Consider the following 25,595-nt stretch of genomic DNA (forward strand, 5'->3'; position numbering starts at 1 on the left):
AAAATCCATCAACACATCCCCATCCTTCTTGTCCTCCAACGCATCTGTTTCGAGAACACATCCGTGTGCTTTATCTCCAGGCCCAAGACTCCTTTTCATCTCCCTAAAAAGGTTTTGGAGGCCGTGTGTCAGCTTCCTGTTTGTTTCAGCATTGTTTTTATGGTTCATTTAGATATTTGTTAAAGCCTTTGCTGCCTATGCTCCACTTACAGAGCAGTATTCACAACACTTGAGGACCCTTGAGTCCTTTTTTGTAATCTGCCGAGTGCATTCAGACCAAAGTCCACCAGTGAGGTTGACCTCCCTTTTTCGTGGAACAGCCTAAGGTCAAAATAGGTCGATTGTGGTTAGCTTTGCATTTCTGACTCCGAACACTTATCTTGTTCATTTATCCTTTTTAAGCCATTTAGCATTGCATCTATTTATTATTTATACACCGTTTATTTATATTTTTATCTCTTTGTTTTAGTCCTTCTGTATATTCTAATGCCATAGTCTGTCTCAGACTTGGCTCTGATATGCAATGCCAACCACATCCAAAATGTAAAAAAAAAAAAAAAAATTCATTTTAAAAATAGATTATAATAAGGCTGGGTTTTTATTACAAAAAGTGCCTTATTTCCAAGCTATGACCCTTAGTAGTGATTCAAAAAGTAAGATGGGCACAGTTAACATGTTTTGATCCACCGTGTAATTACAATGGTGAGCAGTGCTATGAACTTGAAGGGATCATTGGCTTTTTTTTTTTGTATATTTGCAAGGTCACCTACCAACGGCAAAAGGTCTCGGCTTTTGGGCTTCAATCTGCAAAATGTTGCTGAATCACTGCTGCGTCGAACCCAACAAAAGAAGCGCTCAACTAGCATATCACGTTGACCCTGATACTTTTCTGTTCACGTCAGTAATTTAAATTGGCTCAGCCAACACTTTTAAAAAGCACCAATTTTGCATTCAGTGTGTGCGGGAATGTGAAAAATAAGCACGCGATAATTGAGTGAGATCTACGTTAACTTTGGAGCCATCCTTTTTTTCTTGCTCTTTAAATAGCAAGTGCAGCTGCCGGGAATAATCGGACCTCACGCTGAATGTCGCGCGGCCATGCGACACCCCTCGCCAACGATTGGACGCAAGGTCACAAAGAGAGCAAGATTGTCAAGCCCGCTGGATCTGCACCTTGACGCAGCTCAGACGGCAATCAGTCATTCCTAAGTTTGCCGCTGCACCCCGTTCTGACAGAAGCGGGCAAACAGTGATGGATTGACTGAAGGCGAGATGGAGCGCTTTTTATTAAAAATAATGCAGCGTACCGACTCAACCAATACACTGCAGAAATGTCAGCAGCAACACGTTGGTGGCGCTTGGGCTTTTTCTCCTGATGGTTGCCTGTAATTCAGTCCTAGTCAAATTCCAACAAGCATGTCCATTTGTCGGCCACCGGCTCTACGACAGCGTTTTCTATATTCGTCAACTTGGGTTAAGAGTGAGCCTGTCAACAGCCGTAACTATGGAAAAGAGAATTGAAGAGGCGCAAGTGGACAACATGCAGTCAAGTTGAGAAAAATACATTTGGTACATATCAGAGTTGGCAAATCTACTCCCAATGTAGAGCACAATTTTGGCCTGTTGGCAAATCTACTCCCAATGTCGTGCACAATTTCGGCCTGTTAGATTGTTTAGCTTTGACAATGCTCCTATCCCAGCTATAAAAAGTAGCATAGAAAGTGAGACATTACTTTTTCGCTGGAACATTTGCATTAAATCACATACCAGAGGGGTTGTATAGTGATGGCGATGCTCTTTTTACATCTCACCGGTGATGCATCCTGCTTCTGTATTATAGAGCAATTATAGACATGGCTCGCCTCTTCTGGCTTGGCTCTTAACTGTAATTCTCACAACGTGGTGATTCATTTGATTTTCCGGAAGCTTTAAGACAAGACTCGGCTCCATACCGTATTTAAAAAAAGACCTCGAAGCATGCAAAGTAATGGCCTCTTTATTTTCTTTTTCATATATATCATATGAATATCATGTGAATCAGGTTTGAATAGAGCGTTTGCGCAGTTGATAAAGAAAAAAAAACACTTTAGCACAAATACAAGCACATGTACCGTAATTTTCGGACTATAAGTCGCACCGGAGTATAAGTCGCACCAGCCATAAAATGCCCAAAAAAGTGAAAAAAAACATATATATGTATATAAGTCGCTCCTGAGTATAAGTCAACCCCCCCCCCACACACACACACCCTAACTATGAAAAAAAATGCGACTTATAGTCCAGAAATTACGGTAAACAAGTAACCATACATACAAATGCTTAGGCAGACTAGGAATTGTAAGCCAAGTTATTAGCGTTGTTTGTAGCAACATTAAGGGTCCCTCTCCTTCGATGGTAATGTTGATGGAGGTGATTCGGAACCTGCTGACTGGGCGTGAAAGAGTGCAGATCAATAGGGAATGCATGTCGTGTCAGGAAATGCAGTCATTAAATCTCGCTCCACTTTGGTGACTGGGATCTGCAATTGCAGCAACAATTGTCTATATATAGTATATATATATTTTTTTAATCTAAAGTATTTCTCCCCCTACTTATAGAGTGAATACTTGTGCCACCTCTGCTCGTTTGAAGGTTCATTTTTGCATGAGTCGGCAGAGGTGGCGCAGTGAAGCTGCACATATAAGCTTTCCTTCTTCCACCTTCGGCAAGAGTGCGGTTTTGCATTCTTAGCGACTCCTCATCTTCATCTGCGATAAATTGGAATCGGCGGAGAACGCGTGGGCGGACTGAATGGTGCAGATGGCAGCGGCAGCTTCTAAAACTCAAGCCAATTGTTTTCAGGACACCATGCGACCGTATTCACTGGGGATTCAACTTTTGAAATGTTAGTTAAAAAAAATGTCCAAAGTGAAATGTAGGTTAGTTCACTGTTTGGCTCTTTCAACTTAAAATAATACTTCTCAACTGTGGGCAGGGGCCACCAGCAAAAAAAAAAAAAAAAGCCCAATTATTCCTCCATCCATCCATTTTCTATACCGCTTGTCCTCATGGGGGTAGCGGGCATGCTGGACAGTTGGCGGGCATTAGGCGGCCTACCATGCATGTTTTTAGGATGTGGGAGGAAACCGGAGTGCCCGAAGAAAACCCACGCAGGTATGGGGAGAACATGCAAACTCCACACAGGAAAAGCCGGAGATGGAATTGAACCCGCACACGTAGAACTGTGAGGCAGATGTGCTAACCTGTGCCTCACCATGCCACCTTCCAATTATTCCTTCCTGATTTTTTTTTCCCAGAATCCCCTCTATTTGACTTTGCAATTAGTGGATGCAGCTTCTTTGAAAATTAGAAATATTTTCAAAGGCAGATTTTTGATAGAACTTAATCGTCACTTGCAGCGCTCACAGCACGTGCCAGAAAGAGATCACGGTTTGGTTTCATGTTCTTTCTGTGTTTGATTTGTACTTTCTCAAGTCTTAAAGGTTGCAGCGGACAGAAAAAGACCATCTTGATCAATCTTGATAAACACGAAGGCTCTAATGGCCACTACATATGATTCTCTTCCACAGAAGATAAACATTCCAAAGTAAAAACAGCAAGTCATTAAAGCAGGATGGATTTCAGCCGACGCGTTAAAAAAAAAAACGATGAAAATTCAACAGCTCGTCAGCCTACAAGCGTTATTAGTTCTCCGTCAGCCAGACTCGCATTCTTAAAGAAAATGAATTCTGCTGACCAATTTGCTTTTGTAATAGCCTACTCATATGCCGCAGCCTCGCTCGCTCGCTCGGCCGGAACCGGGAGAGACAAAAATATCGATCGAGGGCTCGTCACTGTATGGTCAAAGATGGATTTGAATGCGTTATCAGAGTTGATCACACCGTCGCAAACTTCTCTCTGGTTACCTCTGTGACTACCCGATTGTTAAAGAAGCTCTAGTCAAGAGTGAACCCCGTTAAAATGCAGGATAATGGAGATGCATGAAAGGTTTACATTCATCACAGCTTTGAATAGGATTTGCACTTTTCCTATATTTCAAGTATATTATCGGGACAAACACTTCACATCTCTCGGTCCGCTACACTAAATACAATGTCTGATCTAAATGAATGGAAGCAAAAGGGCAATGAAACCATGTTGTCCTTTTGTGCTGAACTATGGCTGTGACATTTTACCGCACAGCAACATGATGCCTGCATGTTGAGAGCAGGACTGGCACCGTGCGCTGGATTGCACTACGAGATGGAGGGCACAATTTCCCGGCAGGCGCCATCGTGCTTTGTCATACAGCCGACACGCCACACACTCGACCAGTCTTGAAAAAAGCCCCGCTTCAAAAAGAAAAAATACTCCAGTCAGGTACAAACACCTGAATAATAAAGAATCTATTCCTCATTACTTCCAGCCACTGTAAATATATATTTAGTTTCTGAATGTAATGCTGTTTTATCTCTCACGAAGGGGTCATTGCAGGCGGTTGGACCTGAGCACAAGATGATAACAATGACGTTTATTAAAGCCAACAAAAACAGAAAAGTCAATAACCGGATGCAAATAAAGCACAGGAAAAAAAAAAAAAAAACTAGGGTAAAATAGCTGACAAAGCAGCTAGCGAGGTTTACCGACGTGACAGAGAATTAAATCCCAAAACAAGAGCCAGGTGGCAGGCACGGAGCCAATTGGCTGACGAAGCATGAGACACAGCCGATATGTAAAAAACAACCCAGGAGAAGAGAAGATGCTGTTGAAAAATACAAAATAATACAATAAAAATAAAATACTAAAATAATAGAGACTTAAATTAAAGTTACAACGCAACACACATGAACGGAAGCATCAACGTCATCCATCCACTATCAATTACAGTGATCCCTCGCTACTTTGCGTTTTGTTTACCGCGGCTTCACTACATCGCGGACTTTTTTTTCAAATTAAAAAAATATTTAAAAGTCAAAACAAAACTTCTAAACTGAGGAAACGTGTCTAACCTTTAGGGACAATGTAGTATTGCTCCAAATGTTCGTTTACATTCCTTTATTTAATTAATTATCCACGATAAACAAAGGATTACTGTACCGTCGTAACGTTTTTACCTTTTTACGTTCACTCTGTGTTGGATTTGCCGGTACTTAATTCAATTTCGCTTATGCATTTGGGCCCACTGTTTGTTTGTTTGTTTGTAGTAACCAATATTGAGTAAAAACAACCAAAAACTATTTTGCTGCCAGAGCAGAGCGGGTGCGCTGGTGCTTTGCGGACTTCAGCAGTCGGCGACTATCTGAAGCAATCCCTTTGATTCTGTTTGGAGCCGTTTGGAAGTCCTGTGCAAGTATGACACATCTATGACATTTTCAAGCGTGCTTGGAGGTTGTTTACTCCCCGAACTCTTGTTTGCGCTTCCTTAGCTCAAATATTTAGACCGCAAGTCTCCAACACGTTGAATTGGACTAATTGGTTTTTATTTGAATTTGCTTTGCCTGAATATGTCTGGCTTGTTTCTGAGAACACGCTTTATCAATATTCCTTCCCCAGAGAGCCATATGAAAGTGTCACTCCTTTTTCTTTTCTGTTTAATGCACCGATCCTGAGTCTACACTGTCGGCAGCTATTAATGAGTAAGTCTTATTAAAGCTTAATGACTGGATGGATGCCAATTGGAGTCAAACTCAGCCAATCAGCAGCATAGAGAATCTCTCATCCACACCGGGTGGAAGGAGGAGTGTGAGCAAAAGCTTGGCTAGGAGCATGTCAACCTAGCTGGGGGGGGGGGGGTCAATGTCGGGGGTTACCTTATGGCAGAAACGCAGACCATGATTCATTTGTGACCTTTCTATGTGTCTCAGATCAAAACGAATGTACAGAAAGAAAAAAAAAAATCACATTTCATTTGGTTATGTCGCAATGTGTTTAAAGTATTACATGTCCGGCAAATTGCAACCGCATTTAATTCACTTCTTTTATCTGACAGCATCATTCGAAATCGAGCCCGATCATTTTAAGCAATATCTTCAGAGAAGATCAGATTGTCCTTGAGTGAATATTTTTAAAAAAACAATGTATTTTCAACACGATCTCTTTTGTGGTGACACTTTTTAGACTTCCAACGTATGAATTCATATTCCATGCGGTTTTCTTTGTACAGTGGTGAATTTTTCTACTCCCGTGCTGCTGCTCGTCTGGCAAGTAAAGGCGGTATTGCGTGGGTGTGCTGCTTTTAAAAGTGGGAAGGCAACAGAGATGTTGCATTAATGGAAAAATTCTGCACGTTTCACAACATGACTGCACGTTATAGAAAGGAGATAACAAACGATAACAATTCTCGTGCCAGAAAAGTTCAAGACCAACACACAAAAAAGTTTGCATTTATATCATTCTCGGTACAGCAAAAACAAAGCAGCAGTTATCCTCATGTTCAATACAGTCGAACAAGGCACAGATGCTGAAGAGGTACATTCTGAAAGCCACGAAAAAAAAAATCATAACTGTCATAAGGACAGACATGTTCAAGAGTGAAATATTAACCTTGCTCATTCCTGTACAAGCGCTCAAAAGAATAAGCCCAACCTCCAACTGCATATTGATAAAGGTGAGAATCAAAATGATCCAAATGAAGTTCTATCATACTTGTAGATATTATTAATTTAAGATTTTCAAAAGGAAGACTTTTCATCTACTGGTGGTTATAAGCTGAAGGTAAACGCGTGCAGATGGAGAAAAGTAGTATCTCACCCTTCTCATGGGCATTTGTCCAACAGTCAGCAGTAGTTCAGATAGAAAGAAGGTGATGGAGATGGATGAAAGGACATGAAGCCCCCAGCCTTAACTTTAAAAGGCGACTATCATAATTGGACTCTTGCTTAATCATTCATGGCTCCTCTGAGAGCTAGAAGCCACATCATCCATCATATACTGGATTTATCTTTCAATTCACATCAACCAGGTTGTGGGAGGTCTTCTTCATTCAAAGAGGTGGAATTTCACCTACAGCAAATGTCCATGAGTCAAAACTTGGTTGTCTTGTGTTGCGTTTGTTCAAGATGTCCGTCCTTGAGCAAGAAAAACAAAGATGTGGAGTAAAGTTACCAAGTTGTGTGTGCTCTGATGGAGCAACTATGTTTGTATAAATTAATAAGAGGATTTAGACTTAGAAGACTTATTGCAGGGAGACCAAAATACTTTGCCAACAGCAGGTCCGGAGAGTCGTTTTGTTTGGCTGCAGTACAACCACAACAGTGTGAACTTGAGTGGACAAAAGGAGTCTTGCTGCTGCCACCGCTGACATCAAGCCCCAGAGCTTTAAAAAAATATATAAAATAATAATAATGGTCTTTGGAAGCCACAACATGACGCTGTTTCTCAGGCAGTGAGTCAGCCATAAGAAAGCTTCCTTATGCTCCTCTGACAGGCAGGAGCTCAGAGTGGGAAGCTGGGATCAGACCGCGGCCAACCGGGAAAGCACGACGGCTTCGATGACGCACACTCGACACTATGCCTGCTTACATCTTTGGCTTAGGTTGATTAAATTCAATACTCGAGAGAGCTGTACAACAAACTGCCATTACAAAAGGAGAAGGCTCTTTGATTGATGCTGTCAGAGGTTTTATTCTTTCAAAACATGAAAGCCTGTTTGGCACCATTGTGCACAACACAGTTGGCTCCAAAAGATTTCCCTAAGCCCAAAATGATGCCAGTGCTGCAGTACAATACTCCAACCATCACCAAAACCAAATGTACATTTTGACAATTTGAATAAGCATTGGCTGGAAATATGTTGTCCGTAATCAGGAGGTTCGAAGAACATTAAAGGCGTCGGCTGAGGCCGAGACAGAGAAGAATTGTGCAGGATGTCGAGGCATTGACCCGCTTGCTGTTACGAGAAGGAAAGCCGAGGGACTATTAAGCCATAACATGGCGGGGTCAACGTTAGCTGACCGATAAGATCCGCTGGCCCTGGGAATTGGAGCGTTTAATGCCATAGCAGCGCTTTCTCTCGCCCTTGCCTCAACCTGGACGTCACCTTTGTCCTTCGCACCAAATCGGTCAAATTACAAGCCACAATGACAACGAGCAAGGATCTTTTTATCAGAAGATGGCTAAATGATCCTGCAACGCTTTCAGAGATGGGCGGTCAGAAAGAAAGCAAAAGTGGGGGAAGCTAAATTTCAACAACGTGCTGTTGTCTCATGCAAACGCACAGGTCTTTTATCTAGGTCTCAATTATTCAAGAAGAAAGCAGCCCCCCCCCCCTATCCTCATCCTCCCCGTGAGAAGATATTGGACTCTACATTACCTTTTTCGACAAGGGAATACTGTAGTAGATTCCACCTGAGAGCCCGCCGCGGGACCCGGCGCTGGTTGCAGCCCTAACGACATCATCCATTTCTCGGGGCCTCCTGGAACACCACCGTGGTGATTTACAATTTATTCACATCTGTTGTGTTGAATTCCTTCGCAAGCCCTTCAGAGCAGCGTGTTCTACTTCGTCCCGACGCAGTGCACAGCATACTGGAACGGCATCGAAGGCTATGTCCATATGCGCACAGCTATTTTTAAATATTTGTCCCCACCGTCCTTCCTGCTGCAAAATATCTCATCGTGCCCATTGTGCTCTAAATATTTGCGCCGTTGAAATGTGTGCGTTGAAGCAACAGGTGGTCACCAAAGGGCCATTTTAGCCAATCGGAATATAAATGAAATAGTGGAGACTAGTACAATCTCTATGTTATTAAAATAATAATTATTATAATAGTGATATGTTGATAATAATAATAATAATAATAATAATAATAGTAATAATAATAATAATAATAATAATAATAGTAATAATAATAATAATAATAATAATAATAATAATAATAATAATAATAATAATAATAATAATAATAATAATAATAATAATAATAATAATAATAATAATAAGAGTAATAGCAGTCATAGAAATAATAATATGAAATATGTTTTATATTTACAAATGGAGGGTTCGGCTGAGCAACAGGTGAACGTCTTACCTGAAAATTACAACACAGAATAAAATCTGTGTTGCGCAAGGTTTTATTGGTCGGACTGAAAACAAAAGAAACTCTCAAAAACCTGATGTGGGTGGATTTCTTAAAGTGGTCAAAAGAGGTCAGACAAAACGAGAATCAAAGATTTAGCACGGAAAAAATGTTCAAACAATTCCAAAAGTGGACATTCCCACCGACTTGGGTTTCATTCATAAAAACACCCAGCAACTGGCTCCCTGAGCATAACAAAGAAAATGTAATGCAATAAGAGTCACAAAACTAATAGAATGTAAAACCATAATATGAACCAACATTTACCGCCCAGTCTAACATAAACAGATATTAAACAGCGCATCAGGAAGCGTAACTGAGCGCCGACGTAAATTCAAATAGCGGCAGATGGCCAATTTCCTGAGACACTTCTCCTGTAGGCAATTTCAATATAGCCGACACTAAATCATATAATATGTGCTCCGGCTTGTGTAGGGATTATATAGATCGCGTTGTGGTGGCCATCTGTTTGAGTCACCTTGCTTGACCTTTCCTGCACGCTTGACACAACTCGTGAACATGCTTAATAAATTCCCGCATCGCTCATACGCGCAAGCAGTTGCAGAGCCGGCAAAGATCGGGGTTGACTCTCAGGAGACGCTAGAGAATCAATTGCCAGGATTGCTAGCGTGGACAACGTTGCCCGGAGTGCTCGTTCACCAGGATTGCTTCGAGATCACACCACCGTGATGGCCTTGTTGATATCGTACTTAGAAAAGCAGAATGGTCATTTTACGTTGCCCTTCCAGGACTTCCGACTTTTGCATTCTTTGTGTCTTTAAGTCACAGGTGTCAAACTCAAGGCCCGGGGGCCAGATACGGCCCGCCACATCATTTTATGTGGCCCGTGAAGACAAATTGTGCATCAAATTCGTGTGTCATTACTAGAATTGCAAATTGTCTTCACTTTTATTTCATTTTTTTTTTAATATTTGACCAGTTTTTACTCATCTGCTTTGAAAACCAGTTATTTGTCAGGTTTTTTTGTAGCTTTTACTGTATATAATATGAGGTGCTTATACCTTTTTTGGGGTTGACAGTCATAATGGCCCTCCGAAAGAAGCTATGACTACGAAAAAAATGAGTTTGACACCCCTGATATAAGTGATGATGATTTGGAAGTCAAGGAAACTGGACATGTTTCAAGGAGACACATCATGGAAAAATGTACTTTTTGAACAGATTGCTTGGTCTTTAGTATGCCCCCTCACGCCTGCCCTTCATAAACAACAAAATATTTCTTGTCCATTATTGTAAATGTGTCTGTTAGCTTGCTATTAGTAATTTTGCCAGATTGTAGTATAAAGGTAGAGCTAATTTACATACCTACTACCACATTGACCTAAGGGCTAGGCTGGGTGAAGATCCATTTAAAGTCAGTCCGTTTTTTTGAAGTGACAAGATTGTCTTTGTAGTTCATCGCCCACCATCAAGTCGAGATGGGTGCCGTCGTGTCAGCTCACTTCAAATAGCCCAAAATGCATTTTTTTTAAATTTAGATCTTTTCCCAACGACTTTGGAGGGGCCCCCTATCCTTCCCCCCACTCTCTCGCTCTCCGCCATCCCTCTTCAAAGCAGCGCCATAAGTGTGGGAATGAAGACCGTACATTATCTGCAACGTTTGCCCCCGTGGCGGCAGCGAGTCACTCCGTATAAAACTTTCGACACCAAGGCAAACAGCCAGCCTCGGCTCGAATCATCAAAAAGACGTCCAGCGTTAATGACTTGATGTTTTTGATCCTTTTGGGGGCTGCTGGTGCCAGATTCTGAGAATATGCTTTTGACGACACAGCGGATATGAAAAGATGAACACACACCTCTGTGACAATTCCAGGATTTTGGTACATTAAAGAATAAATCATTTCAAAACTTTTTGCACCGATGTGACCTCTCTCTTCTGTTCAACTGATTTAACAGAGAAAATAACCTTCTATGAAGGAGGAAGTAATAAAAGAAGAATGGAAGGAAAATGCTCGCGTAAGTGTGCACACTTGTTTCCTGTATAACTCAGAATGTATCTGTGTTGGACTTTTTTAACAAGATACAAAGATGGCTGACTTGAGATAACCCCCCACCTCTTTTTTTGAGGTTATACAAACAGAATTAATTTGAATCAAAATCAGTCCAAAGGCCACAAAATTAGCTAGCCAGCACTTTCTAAAGGTCATTAATCAAATTTTGGCACCCAAGTCGCTGGTTTGTTTGCCCTCTCAGCATTGTCATCATCAGCAACAGCGACAAGTGGCGTAATATGCACACACACACACACACACGCACACACACGCATAATAAAAGGAGAGAAATGTTTTCAATTTTGGAAGGAACATTGACCTCCACCTCTTAAAAATATATCTGCAGTGTTCACATTGAACTATGACTCAAACTCGAAAACAGCAGAAACAAGACTGAGAAAACTGCTTTGGAAAATATTTCATTTCAGACATACAATCAAGAACATGGAGGAACATGACGGCAAATTGAAAAATAACCCGAACGAGTTATTTTACACAGGCAATCCTTCCAAACACTCTTTGTGGTGTTTTAGTATCTCAGTCCTCAGAGTTATTCTCAACCACTATTAGCACTGACAATGAAGTCAAACATGCGGTATCGATTAAAGCCCATTGTTATAACCATGATATGAAATTCTCTTGACAAAAGCTCCTGAGGAAGGGAAGATGAGGACGATCAATAAACAGCGATGCCAAACAAGAGAAGCTTCCTCGCTAAAGCAACATAAGACAGTACGTGTTTACAAAGGCGAAGGATGATTACAAAATGGTCACCCTATGTACAGAATGTTCCGGTGGCATAATGGAGGATGATAGTGCATCTGGCTCTAAGGACAAAGCTCCATCTTTAGAATGCCTCAATGACTTTTGTCCGCAACAGGAGTGTTGTGCTTGCCAGAGGCGAGGCTGATAAACATGCGCGGCATCGTGGGGAAGAAAAGGTCAGACAGCCAACCCGAATAACATCTCATTTCCATTTTCTACAAATCCAAATTGCGGTCCACCCTCTCCAAGAGTGGATTCTCTCGTGTTAACAGATAAAGTCCAGTCTGGTCTGCTCAAGGACACCGCAGTTTTTTTTTTATGAGTATTTTCCCGTCATTGACAGCCGTAATTGTCATCTTTTACGACAGTGTCACAGCCCAGTTGACCTTGAACGGTTCCTTTTCTCGAGTGAAGTGTTAAAACCTTCAAAAGCAAAACATTTGAGACCTCAGAGCACACTGATTTTTCTTTCAGATATTAGTTCAGGGCGGCTCGGTGGCGCACTGGTTAGCACGTCCACCCCACAGTTAGGAGGGCGCGGGTTCTATTCCACCTCCGACCTTCCCTGTGTGGAGTTTGCATCTTCTCCCTGTGTCCGCATGGGTTTTCTCCGGGCACTATGGTTTCCTCCCACATTGTTTGGTAGGCCGATTGAGCACTCCAAATTGCCCCTTGGTGTGAGTGCGAATGGTTGTTGGTCTCAGTTCAGGGTGTCCCCCACCTACTGCTCCATAACAGCTGGGATTGGCTCTAGCACACCCGCGACTCCCGTGGGGACAAAGCGGTAGAGAAAATGGATGGATATATATTTCAACAGGGGAATTATCTTAGCTTCGTTTTCTTTGGGCGACCTTTTCTCTTGTAGTTGCACGCTCAAAATCAGTGCAAGGAACGAAAAGAGAGGACTGGCTTTTTTTTTTTTTGTTCAAGCAGGCTCAAATCGACACATTTCAAAGGCTTTGTATTATCAGAATTCAAGCCCTGTTGGGGAGCTAGTCAGAGCCATTTCATTTGCAGCGGTAATTTACTTCTTTCCCTCAATGTTCGTGGGAGTGATGGTGATTGACGTCTTTGAACGCTGCAACTGCGAGCGCCACAAAAGAGCCGACATACCGTCGCGAAGGGCCATTCGGCCAATAACAATTTGCGGGACTTATGTCGAAGCTTGACGTCGAAGAAAGTTTTAGGCTTTTTGTAATGCTTGTGAAAAAGAAACAAAATGCGCACCAGGGTACACGTGGGTGGTGGAAAGTGATTACAAATGACAAAACTGTCATTTGCTTATGCCACCAGATGTAACTGAAAAAGTATTGTGAGTGCACCCAACAGCTTGAAATGTTTTCCTTGCAACTTTCCATCATGCTCTCTCAGAGGAACACAAGTACCGTATCTCAGCATTTCTCCAAAACCCAATGAACCCGAGCCTGTAAAGGCAATTGATTTCACACTAAGTGCAATCCTCTCCGTTCCAGGTGACATTCCGGAGCGGGCTCCCAGAAGGGGGATAGCGATGGACGGCGTAATCCAACACAGCCTCATGAAAAGCCTCCAATCGTCAGACGCACTAAAGTCCCAAGAGGGTCTTGTTACAGTTAGCAGACTGGATCTGAGGGACTCCCTCAGGAGGCCACGAGGCCGTTGGGAGGGTTCAAAGGTTGGACGATCCTGTGAGAGTTCTCTCGTCAAATTGAAAACAGGGAGAATGCTCTTATCATGTCACGGTTTTGTCTAGACAGGGATTAGTCATGTTGGCTTCAAGCGGTTTTCGAACGGTAACCTTCCTAGGGACCTGGAAATTCATGGCGCCTGCTGAAAACTCAATTGGAGAAGAGTTTAACACATGCAAGCTGCTTCTGCTTGCTCTTGTCTCTGCAGAGTCCTTGTATGTACAGACACACCACACACACATACACATGCAGGCTCCAGGGGCCGACGCACTGCCACTCCAAAGTAATTTTCGCGCTGTGACCGTGCCACACGACACGCACACAGGCTGACGGCCCTGGCCGTGTGTAGCCATGCCAGTCAATGCACAGCAGGGAGGGCTGCTTCCTGCCTGATAGTCTGACGGCTTCACTGGACTCGACCTTCCTCTTCTTCGCTCCAACTTAAGAAGTATAACACTGCATGCACCGTTAGCCGAGTGGATGGCACACACAAAAAACAAAAAGGAGTTTAAGGGTGGTAAAAAGTCCAGGTATCAACATTTGTGCATCGATTGCATTGGGGTTTTTTCTTTCATGCAAACCATTCTACTTCTTTTTGGTGTTATTATTTCTTATAAGAAAAAGAGAAAGCAAAACTAAAACTGCATCTTTTCTATGTTCCTGCCACCGGACAGCAAAATTAGAGGTAGTCAGAGAGACAGAGTGGTTGCATTGCAACAAAATATAGCAGCTGACACTTTCCTCATCAGGTAGGGGACCTTGTTGCTTTTTCTGTAATGTTTTCAAAAGCCATCATTCAGCTCTACACAGCCAGCCGAGGTTTAACAGCGTGAGCAAAAAACGTAATGGCTTGTTTTGTGCCGCCTGCCTTCTGTTACTTCTTACCACCATCATATCCAGTGACGTCTCAAACAGGATTCCCTAATGCGTTTTTAAATCTACAATATGGACGCAACGATTGGGAAAACATATTTAAACTTTCCACTCATGTAATGGGTCTATGTAAATGTCCGCCATCATTCGATGTGTTCGAACCTACAGGGGAGCAATATTGAAGGGGTTCATTAGCCCACCTCGAGGGGGGGATCTAGAAGACGACGTATCAGGCAACTCAAGGATTGAGGAGAATATTAAGAGAGATTAGGCTCGGGAACAGAGTGCACAGTTTCAAATCCTTTTCATTGGCATTCTGAGCACGCAAGCGGAGCTCTAAGCAGGTGCGTCTTTTGCCAGAGGCTGCTGTTTAGATACAGTCATTTTCTGGCGTGATGGTGGAGGTCTCGGCGGAGCGTCATTTTGCACCTTTTGACCCCATTAAACACCGCATATTATGCAAACGGCACAAGGGGGCCACGCAGCAGCTCACAGTTGCTTTTCATCGTCTTTGACAAACAGGTTTCTAATAACTGTGTTTGCTTTTGCTTTCATTGTACCCTGGTGGTGTGGTTTCTACATAAAATAAAAAGAATTGACAAAAAAATCAAAACATTAATGGCAATTTTAACTTGTAATATGTTTTGGGGTGGGGGAAGATTTTCAAAACGGGAAGGAAACAATAGTCGCACAAGTTCTTGTAACTGGGCAGGTGGCCATGTTCAGACATATCCGATGGAACGACGTGATGGTGCAACTGCTAATACAATGACAAAGAACTGGAAGTCCCTCAAAATGGGAGAAATGATGATTGGTTAGGAAGGCTAGAAAGGGTTAACAGTAACAAAAAAATAAATATTCGATTTGAGAGTGTAGACGTGCGTGAGGGGCTAGGCTGCCAGAGAACTAGCTTGAGAGATTTGATATGCTTACGTACTTGTAGATCCTGAGATTGGTCGCAGAATAAATTGAATAAATTCAATTGTATCTACGGGTGTCTCGTTCTTGTACCGTTTTGTTCTTTTGCGATGCATGATGGGTCACCCTAACAAAAACGCAGCGAGACGCAAAGGTGACCTTCTGGCAACACTTGGAAGTTTAGATATCGTTTGTTTATATAGCGGGATGTGGAATTTCTGATTACAGCAGAGGCATGGCGTGAACTTTCGACCCCCCTTGTGGCTGGCTGTGAACGCGAGACGCTAAAGAATATTTTGTCATGTTAGTCAAATGTGTTTTGTCTGCACCACAGGCCACAAATTCAATAGTGTGCAATTTGAGCAACTTGCACTTGTCAGTTTTCCTTTTCACTATGAATGCTCAGCTTGTCTTTATGTATTTTTGCAGCAAATCTTTGCATCTTCACAGATCGTTTGATGCTATAAAACTAAAAAACAGAGCGCTTAAATCATTAAAGGTACAGCATGCGATGCTTCCGATACTTTATATCGACGTGACTGCGCGCTTTGAACGCGTCCTACTTGGAGTGATGTGGGACATAAAAAACAAAATGACAAAAACAACTTCAGGATCCTCCGCACCCTGATCACTTCTCATTGCTTACAAAAGGGCCATCATCTGTTCCTGGACAGCCTCGTGTCAGCCCGAGTTTAAGAGTCCCAAAGCGGGCTGCAGCCAGACGCAAGCAACAGGGACAAATCTTTAGTTTGATCACTGGCAGATCTGGAACACTTTTTTTTTTTTTGCCATCTGTGCTGCTGCTGCTGGTTCTCTCTCTTTTACTCTGGCTGCTACTTTGCCTGTTTGCTTCTGCATTATTTAGGCAGCGGAGACTGGGGATTTATATGTGGTAGACGGCAGATATTAGCCTTAGTCTCCAGAAGACCAGATGGCCAATCAATATTTCTCAAGCCATTAATGGCGAGCGAAGGAGGGAGATCTGTTATTTAAAAATGAGGCAGCAATACGATTGCATATAAAAATGGCAGACAGGAGAGTGGAGCACTCATGCTCGTATTTTTTCAGCTTTTATCTAACACACACACACACACACACACCCTGACTGCCTCTATCTGCCTTCTTCTTTGGCTTTTTTCCTTTGGCTATAATCGGCCTCATCTGCAGCAGATAAATTTCCGTCCCTCAGCGAGGGTAGGCCAAGAACCCCAACCAGCTCAAATTGACCCCAACAAAACATGACATGGGCATGGCAACCAACTGCCTGCGGGGATGATTGGTACATGGTGGTTTGGAGTGCTAGAAGAGCAGCCATTTGGGGATTTTCTTGCCTCTGTCAACGTGCTGGAAACCAATCCGTCAAGTCTTATTTTTTTTCACCGCTACACAGGAAAATGGGCCACGGGAATCGGCAAGTGCCATTCGGACTTGCATGCAGGCCAACCATTTATTAGGAAAAGTGGCAGTGGTGATGCAAGGTGAGATTTTTACTTACTTTGGTGTTCTTTACTTCGTGATTAGATACGGATGGCCTCCCGTAGCACATAAGCGTCATACAGCCCATTTCCACATCTATCAGCCTTTAACTGCAACGCTGTAGCACCATCTGCTATAATGGATGATGTATTTGGCGTCCAAATGCTTATGAAGGCAACGCTATGTCTTCATTATCGTCTTAGAACTGACAAAGTCACTTGCACGCATGGTCTATAATATATGCCTTATTTATCAAGTTGTTTTTTAGAATGTAAACTCATTGGCAGTTTAAGACTTTGCTGTTATTCCTCTGTAGCTAATTAGCGCAAATGTGCGCTCACTAAGGACCCTCTTGAATGCATATTTCTTGGCCCCACGAGTGAGACCTCGAAGCCAGACAAATAAACAAATGGCACACAGATATGCAAATCTTAATAAGACATTCTGTTTTCTTCTCCAGGCAACAATTGACATGATACATTCATACATATTGACAATACAAGACAAGCCAAGAATCACCCCTAATCTTGACGAATATATACGTCCGTGGCAATAAATGGTTGGATTTCAGTTGGCAAATTGGGGCAGGGTGTCTATTGGAAAAGAGGCAACCATAGGAGTATAGTAATCCCTCGTATATCCCGGATAATTGGTTCCAAAAACTACCCGCGATAAGTAAAATCCGCGAAGTACGATCACCAATAAGAAGTACTGGGGAGGCTAATGAGTTAGGGGAAAGATGCTAATTCGCGAAAACGGACTTCTCAAGGAATGTAAACGAACAAAACTACATTGTCCTAAAGGTTAGACACGTTTCCTCAATTTAGAAGTTTTATTTTGACTTCTAAATGTTTTTTTAATTTGGAAAAAAAAAATCCGCGATGAAGTGAAGCCGCGATAAACGAAACGCGAAGTAGCGAGGGATCACTGTATATCCAATAGGATGTACCCATTTATAAGGTTGGGCATGCATCTTTTTCTACGATAACATTTAAAAGAAATGGTGGTGACCAAAGTCAAAAGAAAGCATGAATGTCTTGAAATCAGGTTTATCCAAAAAGTCTGACTGGTGAAAGAAGAATTAAAAAAAATAATAATAAATGAGTGTAGGAACACTGTTGCCAAGCTACGCATCCACATCAGACCTTGCCTAAACCCATTCCCTTGGCTGTCATTGACAAGTACAGAATAATTTACTTTAACTGTTCCTGAAAGACACAGGGCTCATTCAGAGGCCTGCAGTAAGAGCTGCCTGCAGTTTTTAGACTCTTCCAGAAGGGTTTTTATTCATCAAGCATGGCTGCATGCCCCAGATAGCGCCCGTGAGGACAGTACAGCACGCAAAAAAAAAAAACACACACACACACAAAATGTTAATTAATGAAACCAAACCGCATTATGTTGTAGTTTGCAGTCATGAAATGAAACATGAGCTTACAGGCAAGTAAATATTTGCTCACGCCGTGTTGTCAAGCGGCATTTGGATAAGCGACATCAGTTTTATTGTCATCTGTCGGACAATTAACCTCCTCAAGTCAGCCGTGATCCCCAAGAGGAAGGAGGTCCAGCCAAAAAGAAGCGCCTTGTTCTTTCAAGCTGTCAGCTTTTGATTAACTTGTGTCTTTTGGACCCCCTTTTCTTCAGGCTCGCTCTTATTCCATTGTCAGAGAATGAAGCCAAAGTCAATCCTTTCTACTTTGCACAGCTCTCGTGGGGCTTGAAAGACGATTGAGTGCGTGTCTCCACAACGCCGCCAGAGCTCTTACTCCAGAAACAGCGTGCGGTCAAGATGGGAGAAAAACAAGTCCTGCAATTGTTTTGGGTTGTGTATTCCAAAAAGCAGGTCAGCAAGCTGTTTGTGGCATATTTGAGTTGAGAAAAGACACCTTAAAAACCGAACCTCAAAATGACACTGGCACAGTCTTATGACTTCCAATACTTTCTCACAAATTCAGCCTATACCGTAATTTTCGGACTATAAGTCGCGTATTTTTTTCATAGTTTAGGGGGGTGACTTATACTCAGGAGCGACTTATATACATATACCGTTTTTTTCCGTGTATAGTGCGCAATATTTTACTAATTTATTGTCCTAAAATCTGGGGTGCGTATTATACATGGGTACAAAGAAAAAAAATTTTAAATTTTTTTTTTTTAATTTTTTTTTTTTTTTTTTTTTTTTTTAAATAAAGTCATGGTACAACAAAACCAACAACAGGACTGACCGACAAAGTCGTGGAACAAAAAGACAGGGTGACATTACCAAAGACAGGAACAGAATGACAGTAACACATGCAATGATCCAACGGTGAGCGAGGGGCAGACAGGACTTAAATACAAAACACGTTACATCGATTGAGGTGACACAGGAAGAGCGGGGTGACACGAACAGAAACTATGGCAACCTAGACACATAGCAAAACTGGGGACGAGACATGACAAATCTCCCCCGAAATAAAACTCACCTTTCTTCTTGTTTGTTGTCAATCGCGCATCGCATTCAGCCATCCTGCCCAACACACTTAGTAAAATTCATAATTGACGACACATCGTTTGATGCGATGGTGCAATCCTCGATGGTGTGTTATTGTCAAATATTGTTTGTTTTTTAATCTCCATCGCGGACCGGACGTCATACGGAGGCCGCCATTACAGATGCGCAGAACGGTTGCGCAAGACACGTCAGCTATATAAAGAGCGAGAGTTCAGTTCTCCACCTATTAGTTTCAATTCACAGTTTAATTAGCAGTTTCAATCAGCAAATAACAAAATGCGTATTACAGGTAATATTTTATTTCACAACACTTTGCCTTGTTCCTTTCGTCTCTGCTGTTCATTTCAAACACGCTCCATACGACCGCAATGCTCTTGTATCAGACGCTCGCTCGATCACCTGCTAGTTTGCCGTCTGTCACAATGTACCCTACACAAATCCGAAACATTTGTTGCGGCTCCGAGTCACGACGAGGGGCAAGTTTTGGTTTCCAAGGGTGTTTTTATTCCTCTTCAACGTCTCTCCCATACAGAGCCGCCGTGTGCGCACGGAGCGCGGTGGTGCGTTTAGGGGCAGTCGGAGAAATCAACGCCAACAAAAAAAATGACATCCAGCCTAGTTAAGACCATACCAAAGACTTTAAAAATGGGACCCATTGCCTCCCTGCGTGTGTGACGATCTTTGGGACTTAAAAAAAAAAAAAAAAAAAAAAATTAAAAAAAAAATTAAAAAAAAATCATAAAAATTGGGTGCGTATTATACATGGGTACAAGCTTTTTTCCAGCATCAGCATGCCATTGTTAGGGGTGCGTACTATACATGGGGGCGCACTATACACGGAAAAAAACGGTATATGTTTTTTTTTCCCTTTTTGGGGCATTTTATGGCTGGTGCGACTTATACTCCGGTGCGACTTATAGTCCGAAAAGTACGGTAAATGGAATTTTAGCCTGAATTCTAAATGCGCACATTGATGTTTATTTATTTGCTTTTGTGGTGTCCCTCCCAAGCTCGTCACGTTCTCTCGCTGCATGGCTTTCACTGCCGCTTCCGAAACAGGTAAATTCAAGGACCATTTTAACAGGGCTTTAACTCGCCTGTGATATTTGTGTGTTATATTTACAGCTCGTATTCAAGTTAAACACCAGGCTATCTAAAGCCTGCTAAGCACCTCCGCAAAGTTACGCAGTGTAAATCAGCTGCCATCAGCCAAGGACGCCACAGCCTATCAGTGGCAAATTAAAAGTTGTTGCCTCTGTTTTGGACCCACGTCTATATTTTTTCCGCTGCTGTTCGTGACAGCTGCGGGCAGGATGCCAACACGGGCTGGTTTACAAAGCCGTGGAAGGCTGAACGGATATGAGCCGCGGAAAGTATATCATATCAAAGTGTGATTATATACTATTCTATCTGAGCGGATACACCTTGATGTATGAGGCAATTGGGGACAGGCTGTCAGTACTCTGTCCTCGGGCCCTCGGCTTTCAAGGATGCCGAGCCGGTCACATCCAATTTCAACACCCAAATTTGCTTCCGTGTTACTTTGATAAGAACTCCAAATGTCCTCTGAGGTGCAGTGCGGAATGACATGTGCATTGGAGATCCGCAACAAGGAGAGGCGGTTATTTTCAGGAAGAGTCCGTTGGAGCGGGAACACCGTCTGAATGTAAAAAGGTAGAAAAACAGTCTCTCTGTCTAGTCAGCAGAGAGTTAGCAGAGCACTATGGATGGCTGTGTCAATACAAGTGACTCTTTGTTTTATAGCCACACCAGCTCGCCATCCATCCATGGCGCGCGGGTTATTGACTTAACATTACGAGCGTTGTATTTGTGCCTCTGAGCACGACTCGGGCTAAAAGCATATTTGTCCATAACGGATCCATCACTCTGACTATTCATTTTAAATCAACAACAAACCTGAACAACTAACGAAAACTAAAAACGTTGCAACACATCAGCAACAATTCCGACATAAAACGCTGATACACTGACAGTCAAAAGAAACAATCGTCATTATTGCAAATATAATCCAAGCCATCACAATTTTAAATTAAAAAAAGCCTGCTTTGTCAACTTGCAATTAAGCTAATCTGGAAACAAAAAAATATTTAACTGAGAAGTAGTTGGATTGGCGAAGGTTTCCCCACCAAGACTTACTTTCAAATTGGAAATATATGAAGTGAATCTGAATTTAGAGTCGGTAAAAAAGATTTTGAATCAGGATCCAATTTCAAGTTAGTAAATATGATGTGAACGTGAGGAGACATCCATTACGACGCCGTGTCAGCAATGTGGTCAGTCACGACAGTCGTGTTCAACGGTGAGAGCAGAGTTACAACTAGATTTGCCCGCCAGTCAGCCAATGATATATCTAGCAAAGCCGGATGCCAGAACATGCCATTAACGTCTGACAGTAGCTCATCCTTACATACCCAACATCCTGTCGACAGGCTCCCACATCACGGTAATGTTACACTTCCCAGATGGCCGAGCCATTGATGAAGTTTACGATTCAGTCCAATCACCATTTTTAAGTCAAACAATAAATGTGTTCTATGCAGCCCAAAAAGTATACGGCACACGGTATTCTCAGTATTGTCGTTTGTGGAACATGAATTGAAAATGGCCCCACAGACCAAAAAGGCCACTTTCCGAATAGCGAACTGTAAATACGCGGGGAATCAAACCAAGGAAATTAGCTGCCACCATTTTAATCATGCAGAGAACATCAGAAGTTCCAAATGGATTTTTTACACAAGCATGCAACCTCTCCTGAGGTACACATACACCGGGGATGTCTAATACTTTTAAGCAGTTGTGAATAGATTCAGCTAAGCGGAAAAAAAGCGTTTGATGTCGAATCCAAAGACAGCATGGAGCTTTGTCATGATGTCAAGTCTTGTAATAATAAGTGTGCGGGAGGAATTCCACGGAATTAGAAATGTTTTTACATGAACATCATCTCACCGCATCCGTCCGCCTAAATGGGCTTTTCATGAACCTGCAGAGCAAACACAAAAAAAAAAAAAAAAAAAAAGAAAGACAGAAAGAAAGTTACATAAGGACGAAACGACATCGGTCATCAGTGACTCCTGGACATTTTTTTTGGTGCCTGTTTAAAAATGTGCAGATTAGGCCTCACTCATGTGCAAATGTAAATCATCTGGTATGGAGATGAAAGGGTTTTCGTTCATTGAGCCCTTCGGTCCGCTTGGCTTCCAATCAGAATCCAAATTGCCCGAGTTCTCCCTGGGAGGATAAGAAGCAGACTCGCGCGGAGCTCCGAAGGGCCCGTGCTGAACTTTCTTCCTCTCATCCCCCCAGATAAAGCGTGTCCTCAGCTCCACAGCAATATTGGGAAACTTTACAGAGTCAAAGATAACAAGCCTGTCTTGCCTGAATATCTTCTTTCCTCATTCCAACATTTTCCCCGGTGTTTCCTTGTTGGCTAATTTCAGAATGGAATCGCAAGTTTAGTGGGCTTGAACTGAAAAAGCATTTCCAATACATCTGGGACGTGTAACGTTATCATGACGTGGGAGCCCGTCGACAGGATGCTGGGTATGTAAGGATGACATACTGTCAGACGTTAATGGCATGTTCTGGCATCCATCGTTGCTGGATATATCACTGGTTCCCCCCCAAAAAAGGCTGATGGCTTTACTAGAAGAGTTGACAATTTGTTTTGTTTCTCTCAGTGCAGCTCGCTTTCACAACATCACATCTTAAAATAAACATCATTAAATATAGCCGTTTTGGACTCTTTTTACAAGCGCTGCAAAGAACAGACATAAACAAAACAAAAGAAATCCCAATTGGAATAAGCAAGCGGCGTATTATCTTTCACGTTGCAAAGCGCCAGGGAACAAGTCGATTTTGTCAACTCTTTCTGAAGCGAAGCTCTTGTTAATTTTATGAGTCAATTACACTCAAATGCATCCAAAGTGCTAAAAAAAATGACTTCAAGTTGAGAGGAAGGCAGAGAAGGTAAAGAGAAATCATCCTTATGAAAATTCACTCAAGCCTACCCTTGTAGAGGCGTCAATAATAAATTATACTTCCATTCAAAAGCAGTTTGGACCTTTCACCTGCATCTCACTACCTGACTCACTTTTTTATTTATTTATCTCTCAGTGCACGTTTTCATTTGGACATAAGATGGTGGCATTGACTGGGTTCTGCGGGCAGTAATCAGGACAACCATGAAGAAATCGAGCAACCGGGTCACCGTGTGTTGTATCAATTTACCGTTTGCATAACAAGAACCATTCAAGTACAACTAATTGCATTGAGGCTAAAGCTAATTGGACATTGCTCGTGGGTGTTGGGAAAAATACATCTGTTTACACTTGAAATCTCAAAGAACCAAGGGGGTGTTGAACTATTGTTCAAAAAAAAAGGATGAACTAAAAAGCAAAACATGAGTGTTTATACAGAACGTGCTGCTTTAGCCTTTAACTGGATCATGTCCTAATTCCACATCAACAAAACATCATCCTATAAACTCCATCCCACAAAAGGCCACCGCCCTCAGAATTGCAAAGCGGCTCCAAAGTGCATTATAAATCCACAGACAAAAGGCAGCGGACAATTAAGCGCAAGTTGCTTTTAAAAGGTCTGGTGGCCCACACGCCATCATTCAGGCCAGGGACACACGGAGTAGAATTACGCTCATCAAGCATCGGCCACTCTACAAGTCCACGTGTGCTTAATCGCCAGGATAACAAGGACCAAGCTTAAAAAAAAAAAAATAGGAAAATGCGATTAAACATCTAGCTGTGGAATTTCATTTTGTCAAGAAAGCTGGTCTTTCAGGTAGGTAGATCCATAAAAAAAAAAAGAAAAACTTGCACAACCATTGTGAAAGAGCATGCAATGAACAATTATATCATCGGGTTGGTGAATGCTATGTGACACTCAGAATTCTCTGCAGCTTCAATATTGTATCATAATGGCTGCCCTGACTCTTATTACAATTCAGACATCTCTGTATTCGCCTATTGTGGTGACTCAAGAGTTGAACATTGTTTTCTTCACTGTTTGCCTTTTATGGGCAACCTTCGCCCAACGTCAAGGTAACATCAGAGCATTAAGTGCCGCCTCACACTATATTCCTCCCATTGCACCTTCACTCTTTTTGTGTCTCATTAAACAAAGCCACGTTAGGAGTCAGAAACGTCAGGCACTTCAATTATGCGATGCAAAGTGCGGCGAATAATTAAAGATACAATCAACGGTGTCGTGTCATCTTGCAGTGGGTCGTAAATTAGAAGCTGATTGCAGAGTTTATTTCTGTCATGGCGCCGCGTAATTATTGTCAAGGATGCATGTTAAAGTTCCTCTCGCGCCCTATCTGTAAATGAGACCAAAAAAAAAAAAAACTGGAATGGCTGACAAGCATCAGGACATTGAGATGCACAGCTTGATTTTTAATTACATCAACAGTTTGCACTCATTCTAACACTTAAGCAGGCAACAACTTGTGCTTGGTATTTAAATGGGAGTGAAAAGATGAACCCAACATGTATCTGTTTAAAAAAAAAAAAAAAGACCAACAATTAAAAATGCTGTTAATTAATCTCGTATTTTCATAACAGCTGCCATAGCTGCAAGATCTTAAATTGATGCTCTTAAATTTAGACAGACAATTTCATCCTAGCAAAAAACAGTAAATGCATAAAGTTGTAACACTTACAAGCATGACCAGATGATGAGTTTTTCCACCAGCTCCCAAACTGTTTGGTGTTCATGTGTGTTGAGCTATTTCAGGGAATTTGACTGTTACAGCAAAAGAAAAAAAATCAAGTGTTTTACCTGTTAACTTTTTAATCAGAAAGCCAAACAAACATTTCCTTAGTTTTAAATGTAACTAATTGACATGACACTTGCTGTCACTTGCACATCACTGCGTGTCACATATAAAACCTCCCTCACTTCCTGTTTCTGCCTTGCACTTCCTGGCCTACCATTACATCATTTCAACTGTAAATTCTTAAAGGTGCATTTGTAGTTCCAAAGTTAGATATCACTCACATGAATTCCTCAAAATCAGTGCACATAACAAAAGCATTGTCCTCCATTATCTCGCTTTTGGTCCTGTACAACACGAGGCCAGGGGAGGTTTCCAAATGAGCCTTCTTTCCTATGCGTCACTCGGCGGATATGACAGCCTTTCCCGTGACGCTGGCAGAAGGCTAAAATCAAAGCCAGGTGCCAGCGGCGGTCTCTGTCACCTCCCTGGAGACGCCGCTCGCATCTGCAAGTGCGAGGAGAAGAAGAGGCTTGGACTTTATTCATCGATACCGCCCACTGTGGTAAAGAGCTTCAAATGGGC

At 42.2% G+C, this 25,595-nt stretch overlaps 1 long non-coding RNA gene across 1 annotated transcript; it reads left to right on the forward strand.

Annotated features, from left to right (window-relative positions):
• Nucleotides 1–16,195: 16,195 nt before the first annotated feature.
• LOC133162589 (uncharacterized) lies at nucleotides 16,196–21,372 on the forward strand. Its single transcript, XR_009716245.1, has 4 exons — nucleotides 16,196–16,769; nucleotides 18,473–18,610; nucleotides 20,272–20,320; nucleotides 20,387–21,372. It is a non-coding gene; the product is annotated as an uncharacterized LOC133162589 (long non-coding RNA).
• The last annotated feature ends 4,223 nt before the right edge of the window (nucleotides 21,373–25,595 follow it).

Source organism: Syngnathus typhle, linkage group LG11 (assembly GCF_033458585.1).
Source record: "Syngnathus typhle isolate RoL2023-S1 ecotype Sweden linkage group LG11, RoL_Styp_1.0, whole genome shotgun sequence".
NCBI lineage: Eukaryota > Metazoa > Chordata > Actinopteri > Syngnathiformes > Syngnathidae > Syngnathus > Syngnathus typhle.